Genomic DNA, 12,694 nt, shown 5'->3' on the forward strand with positions numbered 1-12,694 from the left:
AAATAAATAAATAAATAAATCGATATCGGTCGATCCTAGTTTGTACAAAAAAAAAAGATATGAAGCCATCTTTCTGGTGAGTGCTACCTATCCATTATCTCTCCGTGTGTGATTATGGACTGTTTATGTCGTCTGGAAGGCTGAGCACTACAGATGAGCGAAGTTACAGGTTACAGTAATTCGATTCTTGACGAACCTCGCGGCTCGACAGTTGCTGACTTTAGCCTGCATAAATTAGCTCAGCTTACAGGTGCTCTGGTGGGCTGGATAAGGTGGATCAAGTACTAGGAGAGTGTCCAAGGACTGTATACACCTTTTCCAGCCCACTGGAGCACCTGAAAGCTGAACTACTTTATGCAGGCTAAAGTCCGCAACTGCCGAGCCGAGAAGTTTGTGACGAATTGAATTATTGTAACTTCGCTAATTTCTACTGAGCACCTTTAGAATGTCAGGCTTTTCATGCACCCACCTGTGTTTGCCCTATAACAACCCAGTGATTGCACTCCGCAGTGCTGGAGTGTGTTTTTTTGTTACACTGGAAAAATAAAAAAGTTACAGGGGTCGGAAGAGGACATTTTTAACCCCTTAAGGACCCAGCAAATTTTCAGTGTAGGACCCGGCCTTTTGCACATCTGACCACTGTCACTTTAAGCATTAATAACTCTGGGATGCTTTTACTTTTCATTCTGATTCAGAGATTGTTTTTTCATGACATATTCTACTTTATGTTAGTGGTAAAATTTTGTTGATACTTGCATCATTTCTTAATGAAAAAATCCAAAATTTTAAGAAAAAATTAAAAATTTAGCATTTTTTTTTTTAACTTTGAAACTCTCTGCTTATAAGGGAAAATTAATATTCCAAAAAAATTATATATTGATTCACATATACACAATATGTCTACTTTATGTTTGCAGCTTAAAGTTGACATGTTTTTACTTTTGGAAGACATCAGAGGGCTTCAAAAGTATTGCAGCAATTTTCCAATTTTTCACAAAATTTTCAAAATCGAACTTTTTTAGGGACCAGTTCAGTTTTGAAGTGGATTTGAAGGGATTTCATATTAGAAGTACTCCATACATGACATTGTTTTGGAAACTACACCCCTCAAGGAACGTAACAAGGGGTACAGTGAGAGATAACATCCCACAGGTGTTTGACGACTTTTTGTTAAAGTCGGATGTGTAAAAGTAGATTTTTTACTTACCGTAAAATCTCTCTCGGAGCTTCTATTGGGGGACACAGGACCATGGGTTATACCCTGCTGCCACTAGGAGGCTGCCAATAGAAGCTCCGAGAAAGAGATTTTACGGTAAGTAAAAAATCTACTTTTCTCGAGCGCTTCATTGGGGGTAACAGTACCATGGGACGTCCAAAAGCGGTCCCTGGGGAGGGAAAAAACTCAACCCAAAGGAAAAAACAACTCAGGTGGACGACTGAACTGCAGCCTGGAAGACCTTGCGGCCGAAACTGGCATCAGAGGACGCAAAAGTGTGCACACGATAAAACTTAGCAAACGTGTGAAGAGACGACCAGGTGGCCACCTTGCAAACCTGAAGAGTCGAAGCCCCATGGCTGACTGCCCAGGAGGCCTCCACTGCACGGGTAGAATGAGCCGTAACCAGAAAGGGAGGCACCTGACCCTAGCCGTGATACACCTCCGAAATGGCGGAACAAATCCATTGGGAGATGGTTGCCTTGGAGGCCGGAAGTCCCTTCCGCCGACCGTCAGGGAGCACGAACAGAGAGTCACACTGCCGAAAGGAAGAAGTGACTGACAAATAGGTCAGAATCGCTCGAAGCAAGTCCAGCTTGTGAAGTTTGTGCTCCCTCGGATGAGTAGGGGGAAGGACAGAAGGCAGGCAAGATGATGTCCTCATTCAGATGAAAGGAAGTCACCACCTTGGGCTGAAAGGAAGGTACAGGGCGAAGTACCACTTTGCCCTGGTGAATAATCAGGAAAGGAGAACGGCAAGAAAGAGCTGCTAATTCAGAGACGCGGCAAATAGAGGCGATCGCCACGAGGAAGGCCACCTTCCAGGAAAGGAAACTGAGTGAGACTTGACTCAAAGGTTCAAAGGAATCACCCTGCAGGGCGTCCAGCACAAGGTTAAGGTCCCAAGGAGCTGTAGGGGACCGAAACGGAGGAATCTCGTGAGCAACACCCTGAATAAAAGTGCGAACATGACGATCTGTTGCAAGAGGGCGTTGGAAGAGAACGGAAAGAGCCGAAACCTGCCCTTTAAGGGAACTGAGGGCGAGACGTGTCTCCAGCCCAGACTGTAAGAAGGACAAGAGATTTGGCAAGAAGAAAATGGTGGGAGAGAGAGAGCGAGCCTCACACCAGCGGAAGTACGCCCGCAAAGTATGGTGATAAATCATGGCAGAGGAAGGTTTCCGAGCACGTAGCTTAGAGCGAATAACTTGAGGGGAAAACCCCCGTGCCTTCAAAACCGCGGTTTCAACAGCCACGCCGGGAAGCACGGGGCACAGAGCCCAGCGACCCTGGACCGTCTGGTCCTGAAATATGCCTCCCCACCCCAGCAGGCTTGCGTCTGTTGTTAAGACATGACAATTGAGAGGCAGGAAGGAGTGACCCCCCTGGATGAGGGGGGGGGAGTGAAGCCACCAAAGAAGGGACAGGCGAACCCGAGGAGAGAGTCGGATGTTCTGGTGGAGGGACTGAGGAGATTTGTCCCACTGAGAGAGAATGGGCGGTATCGAAACTGTGCAAAAGTAATCGCCTATATAGCGGTGACAATCTTGCCCAGGATCGACATGCAGGTGTGGATAGTTACCTGCCCTGGTTGCTGGAGAAAACTAATTTTGGAGAGGAGCTCCTGTAGTTTGTTCTCCGGAAGGGAGAGACGAGCTGATGCTGTGTCAAAGCGAATTCCCAGAAATACCAGGGACTGGGATGGGGACAGGTTTAACTTTGCGCGATTGATAATACACCCGAACCTGGTCAGTGTGTCCAGGGTGATATCTAGACTGACCTGGTTCTGCTCCCGAGAGGGTGCCTTGATAAGCAGGTCGTCCAGATAGGGAATAATTAAGACACCCCGGGAGTGGAGAAGAGCCACCACCACGGCTAGTACCTTGGTGAATACCCGGGGTGCCGTCGACAGACCGAAGGGAAGTGCCGTAAATTGAAAATGACCCGCAGGAACCGCAAACCTGAGAAAACGTTGGTGGGCTGGAAAGATTGGGATGTGTAGATACGAATCCCGAATGTCCACAGAGGAAAGGAACTCCCCTTAATCCATGGAAGCCACCACGGACCGTAGGGATTCCATCCGAAACCGTCGCAGACTGACATGGCAGTTCAAGAGTTTGAGATCGAGAATCGGGCGGACCGCTCCATCCTTCTTGGGGACCACAAAAAGGTTTGAGTAAAAACCCAAAAAACGTTCCTGAGGAGGAACAGGCATGATCACTCCCTGGGACAGAAGAAAGAAGGGCCTCCTGAAAGGCTGCTGCACTCTCGGGGGACCGTGGAGGACAGGACCGGAAAAAAAGATTCTGGGGAATAGAAGTGAACTCTATGCGATAGCCTTGGGAGATGACCTCCCGAACCCAGGCGTCCTGAACCTGCGCCAGCCAGACGTCACGAAAAATGGACAGGCGTCCCCCAACCCGAGGCAATGCCTCGGATGGGGGCGCCCCTTCAGGCAGAAGGGGGCTTACGAGGTCAGAGCTTGGAAGAAGCCAGGCGGTTAGAGGGACCCAACTTCCAGGTGCGAGTCTTGAAGGAAGGGACCCTCCTTTCCTGGGGAGCTGCCGGTTTATCCGTACGCCCTGAATAGCGAAAGGAGAGAAAGGGAGGAGCTTTATGCCGTGAGTCAGAACGGCGTGGATGATTTTGGGGCAAAAGGGAACTTTTGCCTCCTGTGGCATCGGAGATGATATCATCCAAGCGTTTACCAAAGAGCCGAGAACCTGTAAAAGGAAGCTCTGTGAGGGAACGCTTCAAAGCAGGATCAGCGTTCCAAGCCTTAAGCCACATGGAATGCCGCAGGGCCACAAGGTTACCCGTGGCAGAGGCCATGCAGCGAGCGGAATCCAAAGAGGCCATACAAAGATAGTCCCCAGCTAGAGAGACTTGCTGAGCTAAAGCCATCAAGTCACTAGCGGGAGCGCCTGCCAAGATTCCTTGGCGTAATTGATTGACCCAGGCCGAGAGGGCTCTGGCAACCCAGGTAGAAGCAAAAGCCGGATCCCGCTGCTTCATCAAGGCGAATTTCGCCAAATTCTCAATACGTTTATCTGACAGGTCCTTGAAGGAAGCCGCATCAGCGAGTGGTAGAGTAGTGGTCTTGGAGAGCCGTGATGCGGGAGGGTCCACTTGAGGAGGTGAAGACCACTTGGACACATGATCCGGAGGGAAGGGAAACAAAGTCCTCATCTTTTTGGTTCCGTTGAACCGTCTATGTGGATGCTTCCATGCCACCTCTAAAAGCTCCTCAAATTCAGTATGAGGGCTAAAAAGAGGGGTAGCCCTGGGCGGAAAAAGACTTCGGGAGTAGCCTCGGAGGCGTTAGGGTCCTGAAGGTGTCTCTGACTGCTAACACCAGAGTTTCCACCATGTCTGACATACGAGAAACTTCTTCCGAGTTAGCAGGGAGTTCTGCGTCTGAATACTCTAATTCACCCGAAGACCGGGAACGCCCCGAAGGGGTCCTGGGCCGGGAGGAAGCCTGGGAGCAGGGAAGTGGGGATCGAGAGCGCTCCCTGGGAGAAGGCGTCCGGAGATCTCTAGAGGAACTATGGCGGGAAGATCTCGCCTGGACTGGCTCAAGAGAGGAAGCAGAGGAGAGGCGCCCTGGACGGTCCCGAGAGGGCCGTAGGGTAGGGCGAGAGGGAGAATCTGATGTGGACTCCCTGGGGGCCGAGGGGATGGAAGACCGCCCCATGACAGAGACCATATCCTGAGAAAACTTGGCCAAGTTAGAGATGGATTGGGTAAGAGAGGCGACCCATTCTGGCGGTGGATCAGACCGTCCGTCAGTAGAGGGCCCGTCCTGAGCGGCAGTCAGGGAGGGGGTGGCACGCAAAGACGTACAGGACAGGCAGATAGGATTATCCGAACCGCATGGGAGTTTAATTAGACAGGTAGCACAGGTATAGTAAGTGACCGAAGGAATGGTCACCTGCCTGGAGGGAGGGAGGTCAGGTCTGGGGTCAGACATTGCGCTAATAGCAACCTAGTGGACACGGAAAACTTACAGGTTCTGTGTCCCCGGAGAACAGCGCAGCCGGAGAGTAGCGTAGCAGAGCTGTATCTGCTGTCAGCTTCTGACAGCTACTGAGCCTGAAGCGTGCGCTTTATAGATGTTTGCGCGCGCTGCAGGCTTCCTGGCCTTCCCCCTAACCAACCCCGCCCCTATCAAGTAATACATATCGGCTGTGCCGGCCGGGAGGAGGGGGAGGGACCGGCCCTACCTCCTGGCTACTAACTAGTTGCGGTCGCTGCCGCGAGCGAGGGCGGGGCTATGCTCCGTTCTAAGGCCCAAGCCGCGGGCTCAATTTTAAGCCCTGCGGCTTGGAATAAGGTTCCCAAGCAGCGCTGCGATCTGTAGCACAGCATCGTGCTACGGAGGCGCCGGGGAACCGGGAGTGAGTGGAGCTCCGCTCACTCCCGAACGATGCTCACTCCCTTGCTGCAGAGGAGACAGTGCAAGCCGGCAGCTGCCGGTCAGGCTGAGGTTCCTCTACCTCAGCCTAGAAGCTTTTACAGAATAATGGAACAATAAAAATAGAAATAAAATCCCCTATTTAACCCCTGTTAACCCCTTTAGCTAAGCCCACGGGGGGAGGTGAGAGGGGGAACATTCTCACCTAGGGTACTTACCTCAATGGAGGGAGGGGGGTTCTGACTTCGCCAGCATAGGACCCCTACCTTTAGCCCCGAGGGGTGAACAGGGGTCTTGGGGAACCCAGACCCAGGGTATACACCTGCCGCTGGCGAGGAGGGGTTAACGGGTCATTCAGAAATGCCAGTGCCCCTAGCTCGCAAGTGGGGGGGGGGGGGGATCAGGTAGCACAATGGTCCAGTCCCCCCACGCTAGAGAAAATAAAAAAGGGCAAGAAGATCTAACTTTGCCCTAACTAAAAAACAAAAACAAAAAAGACCAGGTCTGGACAACCAGACCTGTGTCTGCCTCCTTGACACTAAGCTAAAAACTGAGGTATGCTGTGTCCAGAGGCGGGTTATATACCCTGCTGGGAGGAGCCGACTTTTTTATTTTGCCTAGTGTCAGCCTCCTAGCGGCAGCAGCGTATAACCCATGGTCTTGTGTCCCCAATGAAGTGCTTGAGAAATGATTTTTTATTTTCACTAAAATGCTAGTTTTCCCCCAAATATAAAATTTTTACAAGGGGTAATAGGAGAAAATGCCCCCCAACATTTGTAACCCCATCTCTTCTGAGTATGGAAATACCCCATGTGTGGACATAAAGTACTTTGCTGGCGCACTACAATGCTCTGAACAGAAGGAGTCACATTTGGCATACACATGGCATACTATTTTGGAAACTACACCCCTCAAGGAATGTAATAAGGGGTACAGTGAGCCTTAACACCTAACAGGTATTTCACGACAAGTATGGAAATACCCCATGTATGGACGTCAAGTGCTCTGCTGGCACACTACAATGCTCAGAAGAGGAGGAGCGCCATTAAGCTTTTGGAAAGAATTTGTTTGGAATGGAAGTCAGGGGCCATGTGCGTTTACAAAGCCCCCCATGGTGCCAGAACAGTGGACCCCCCACATGTGATACCATTTTGGAATCTACACCCCTCACAGAATTTAATAAGGGGTGCAGTGAATATTTACACCCCACTGGCGTTTGACAAATCTTTGGAACAGTGGGCTGTGCAAATGAAAAATAAAATTTTTCATTTTCACGGACCACTGTTCCAAAAATCTGTCAGACACCCCTGTGGGGTGGAAATGCTCACAATAGCCCTTACATTACATTACATTACGTGAGGGGTGTAGTTTCCAAAATGTAGTTCACATGTGGGGGGGTCCATTGTTGTGGCACTATGGGGCTTTGTAAACACTCGTGGCCTTCAATTCAGGACAAATTTTCTCTTCAAACCTCCAGCTGTTTCAAAACTACAACTCCCAGCATGTACTGACAGACAGTGCATCTGGGAGTTGTACTTTTGCAACAGCTGGAGGCACACTGGTTGGAAAACCTTCAGTTAGCTTCTGTTACCTAACTCCGTATTTTCCAACCAGTGTGCCTCCAGCTGTTGCAAAACTACAACTCCCAGCATGTACTGATCGCCGAAGGACATGCTGGGAGATGTAGTTATACAACAGATGGAAGTATGCAACTACAACTCCCAGCATGCAGAGACAGCTTTTTGGGCATGCTGGGATTTGCAGTTTTGCAACATCTGGAGGGCTACAGTTTAGAGACCACTGCACAGTGATCGCCAAACTGTAGCCCTCCAGCTGTTGCAAAACTGCAAATCCCAGCATGCCCACACAGCAAAAAGCTGTCTGGGCATGTTTGGAGTTGTAGTTTTGCAACATCTGGAGGGCTACAGTTTAGAGACCACTGTATAGTGGTCTCAAACTGTAGCCATTCAGATGTTGCTAGGCAACTCACAGGCTTCCGTAGGATCCAGGGAGCCGCATCGCCGTCCTCTTTAGCTGCTCGCTGCCGCCGATGGCTAAGTGGACCTCGGGCGCCGGTCCTCGCCGGTTTCCCCGTTCTGCCCGGCCTATTGTGGGTGGGCAGAACGGAGAAACCAAAAGTTAAACACCCCCCGATCTGCTATTGGTCGCCGCTTCTAGATGACTAATGGCAGGGATAGGAGGGGTGGCACCCTTGTCTTGGACCACCCCGATCCCCCTTATTTTCTGGGTCACCGGAGACCCGTATGACCCAGAATTGCCGCAAATCGTGTGTGGGCAGATATCAGCAATCACCGCCGTCCAGTCCCCACCCAGCGTGCGGCGGGGACCAAAATTCCCACACGTGTACCAGTATGTCATGGGTCCTTAAGTGCCAGGGCGTCATGGCGTACCGATACAGATTGGGTCCTTAACATGTTAAAACCCCTTGATGCAAAAGCAGGTACATGTACCGGATGGAAATAAGCTGCCACAGCGCTGCTGGGCGCTGTGACAGATTATTGATCTCGGCTGTGCTGCACAGTCGGGCCTCCCTGAAGCCGGGCAGGTAACAATCACAGCGGTCCCCGGCTAGCGATCGCTGTTATTGGTTCGTCAGTACAATGGACCGATAGCAGGGATCTGGCGAGGGTCTCCTCCTTCCCCCTGAAGTGAAGTGATCGGTGGTGAGAGGGGCCCAGTCGGAGGAGGCCACCCGCAGCACTCGATCCTGAATTAACCCTATAGATGCTGCAGTCATTGTGACCGCAGAGTCTATTAGGGTATCAGAGGGAAGGAGCTCCATCTGTCACCGATCGGCGCTCTGCAAAGTGAAAGCAGAGGGCCGATGGTTGCTATGGAAAGACTGACAGTAGCCTCTGTTGTCATGGCAACAGATCAGTCTTTATCCAAGGTAGTCCTCACACAATTGCATCAGTGAAAAAATAAAAAAGTTATGGCTCACAGAATACAGCGACTTACAAATGTGAATTTGTTATTTTTATTTTTTGTATATACACACACACAGACACACACAGTGGTCCCTCTAGTTACAATATTAATTGGTTCCAGGACGACCATTGTATGTTGAAACCATTGTATGTTGAGACCATAACTCTATGGAAACCTGGTAATTGGTTCTGAAGCCCCAAAATGTTCTACAAAAATAGGAAAAAGTGAGGATTAAAGATAAATAAGTAGATAACTAATATAGATAAAGCAAGTCCTTACATATAAAAAGTAAGAAAGATCTGTTGGGAGCTGTATTTCAGTGCTTCTCAACCAGGGTGCCTCCAGCTGTTGCAACAACTGGAGGCACCCACTTTAGGAATACAGGGGTGAAATAACCATTCTGATTGGTCGGCTCTTCCAGCCATTGACACGTTTCCATAGCATTGTATGTTGAGTCTGGTTTCAAGTTACAATGGTCCAGAAAAGACCATTGTATGTTGAAACTATTGTATGTTGAGGGATCACTGTGTGTGTATATATTTATATAGTATAAAAGTTTGGTACCACCATAACCATATCAACCTGCAGCGTGAAGGGATACTCCGGTAGAAAACTTTTCTTTTTAAATGAACTGGTGCCAGAAAGTTAAACAAATTTGTGAATTACTTCTATAAAAAAAAAAAAAAAAAAAAAAAAAATCTTAATCCTTTTAGTACTATTTAGCAGCTGTATGCTAGAGGAAATTCTTACTTTTTGAATTTCTCTTTTGTGTTGTCCACAGTGCTCTCTGCTGACACCTCTGTCAGTGTGAGGAACTGTCCAGAGTAGCATAGGTTTGCTATGGGGATTTTCTCCTGCTCTGGACAGTTCCTGATATGGGCATCAGGTGTCAGCAGAGAGCACTGTGGACAAGACAAATGAGAAATTCAAAAAGTAAGAATTTCCTCTGTAGCATACAGCTGCTAAAAAGTACTGGAAGGATTAAGATTTGTTAATAGAATTTACAAATCTGTTTAACTGTCTGGCACCAGTTAATAAAAAAAAAAAAAAAAAAAAGTTTTCCATTGGAGTACCCCTTAAACATGTCATTTGTACCGCATGTTGAACGACCCAAAAACAACAACAGCAGACTAGATTTTTTTATGTATACCACCTCAAAAAATAAAATACCATCAGAATGTCACATGTACCCCATTTTACAACTTCGTAGCCTTAAACTGCTGTGCCGACCTCAATGAAAGAGTCAACTTGTCTCCCAAAAATATTTTTGCACCCCAAGGTCGCTGCGACTTTATATGATGCCAACAGAATATCCTAAACTAAAAGGATGCCCCAAAATCCACACAGCACCCCTTCATGTCTGAGGCCTGTGTGAGAGACAAGTAGCACATAAAGGCCACATATGGGATATTTCTAAATAAGTCATAATTCAGGGAATAAATCTTGTATTTATTTGTCAACATCTACTGTCTTAAAGAAAAAAATGGATTAAAATGAAAAAAAAAAAAATCTGCAAAAAAAATTTTTTTTTTTAATTCAACCTCCACTTTGCTTTCATTTCTGCGAAACGCCTAAAGGGTTAATAAAACTTGTTTAATTTCATTTTGACTACTTTAAGGGGTGCAGTTTATCCAATGGGGTGATTTATTTGGGGGCAGGGGGTCTAACATACAGGCCCCTCAATTTCACTTCAGAACTGAACTGGTCCCTAAAAAAAAAAAAAAAAAAGGAAGATTTTGACATTTTCTTGAAAATCTGTAAAGTTGCTGCTAAGCTTATAAACCTTCTAGTATTCTAAAAAAGTTAAATAATGTTTATCAAATGATGGGAACATGAAGTAGACATATTGTAGATGTGAATTAATCATTAATTTGGTGCAGTATGACTAAGAGCAGAAAATGTAAAGTCTAGAACAATGCAAATTTTCCTTTTTTTGCAGAATTTGGGATTTTCTTTTTTTATTACAAAAACCGCTAGATATAGTCATGGCCATAAATGTTGTCACTCCTGAAATTTTTCAAGAAAATGAAGTATTTCTCACAGTAAAGGATTGCACTAACACATGTTTTGCTATACACGTGTTTCTTCCCTTTGTGTGTATTGGAACTAAACCAAAAAAGGGAGGGAAAAAAGCAAATTGGACATAATGTCACACCAAACTCCAAAAATGGGCTGGACAAAATTATTGGCACCCTTAACTTAATATTTGGTTGCACACCCTTTGGAAAAAATAACTGAAATCAGTTGCTTCCTATAACCATTAATAAGCTTCTTACACCTCTCAGCTGGAATGTTGGACCACTCTTCCTTTGCACAGTCACATCAAGCTCCAAAAATGGGCTGGACAAAATTATTGGCACCCTTGCAAAATTGTGGAAAAACAAGATTGTTTCAAGCATGTGATGCTACTTTAAACTCACCTTAGCCAAGTAACAGGTGTGGACGATATAAAAATCAAACTTGAAAGCAGATAAGGAGAGAAGTTCACTTAGTCTTTGCATTGTGTGTCTGTGTGTGCCACATTAAGCATGGACAACAGAAAGAGGAGAAGAGGACTTGAGAACCAAAATTGTGGAAAAATATTAGGGATCAACCAATTATCGGTTTGGCCGATATTGTCGATTTTGGACGTTATTGGCAATTACCTTGCTGATAATCCGATAATGCCCCGCCCCCCCCCCACTGCACTGCCCCGGCCAGAGACCGCCGCCGCTGCCCCATTGCCTCCCCCATTCCCGGTTTTATAATTACCTGTTCCCGGGGCACGGAGTCCGCGCTACTTCTGGCTCCTGCGGCATCCCGCGTTACGCTGTGCGCTGCGCAATGACGAGTGACGTCCTCAACGTGACATTATAACAGTCAGTATGCACAGTGACAGCTCAGGACGCCGCCGAAGCCAGAAGTAGCGTGGACCCCGGGAACAGGTAATTATAAAACCAGGAATAAGGGAGGCAATGGGGCCGCAGCGGTGGTTGGACTAAGGACCGGCAGGGGAGAGAAGCGGGCGGGGGCAATCTCTGGGCAGAGGATAGGGGGGACAGCGGCAGGACTCAGGAGGACCCCAGGACAGGCAGGGGGAGAGAAGTGGGTGATGGCGGCGGTCTCTGGGCAGAGGACAGGTGGGGGGGGCAGCGGTAGGACTCAGGAGGACCCCAGGAAAGGCAGGGGGAGAGAAGTTGCCCTGCAAAAGCCGCTGCAGTTCATTGATTTAAAGCGCCCGCTTTAAATCAATGATCTGCAGCAGCGGTGTCGCAGGGGGGGATGGGGGAGAGAAATAGCCGATAACTTATACCGGAATATCAGTATAAGTTATCTGCTATCTGCCTTAACCTCCACAGATTATCGGTATCGGAGCTTAAAAAAAAATAAAAAATAAAAATAAAATCCATATTGGTCGATTTCTAAAAAATATCAACAAATCTCAAGGTTACAAGTCCATCTCCAGAGATCTAGATTTGCTTTTGTCCACAGTGCGCAATATTATCAAGAAGTTTGTAAACCATGGCACTGTAGCTAATGTCCCTGGGCATGGACAGAAGAGAAAATTGAATGAAAGGTGTCAACGCAGGATAGTCCGGATGGCGGATAAGCAGCCCCAAACAAGTTCAAAAGATATTCCAGCTGTCCTTGCAGGCTCAGGGAGCATCAGTGTCAGCACAAACTATCCGTCGACATTGAAATGAAACGCTATGGCAGGAGACCCAGGAGGACCCCACTGCTGACAAAGATATATAAAAAAAAAAAAGCAAGACTACATTTTGCCAAACTGAACTTGAGTAAGCCAAAAGCCTTCTGGGAAAACATTTTGTAGACTGATGAGACCAAAATAGAGCTTTTTTGTAAAGCACATCATTCTACTGTTTACAGAGAATGGAATGAGGCCTACAAAGAAAAGAACACAGTACCTACAGTGAAATATGGTGGAGGTTCAATGATGTTTTGGGGTTGTTTTGCTGCCTCTGGCACTGGGGGCCTTTAATGTGTGCAAGGCATCATGAAATCTGAGGATTACCAAGGGATTTTGGGTTGCACTGTACAGCCCAGTGTCAGAAAGCTGGATTTGCATCCAAGATCTTGGGTCTTCCAGCAGGACCATGACCCCAAACATATGT

The 12,694-nt window shown here is 47.5% G+C and overlaps 1 protein-coding gene across 6 annotated transcripts in view; it reads right to left on the bottom strand.

Moving 5' to 3' along the window:
- WAPL (WAPL cohesin release factor) overlaps window positions 1-12,694 on the bottom strand; it is a 119,340-nt gene that overhangs the window by 35,278 nt on the left and 71,368 nt on the right. The window lies entirely within an intron of this gene.

This window comes from Hyla sarda, chromosome 7 (genome assembly GCF_029499605.1).
Source record: "Hyla sarda isolate aHylSar1 chromosome 7, aHylSar1.hap1, whole genome shotgun sequence".
Lineage (NCBI taxonomy): Eukaryota > Metazoa > Chordata > Amphibia > Anura > Hylidae > Hyla > Hyla sarda.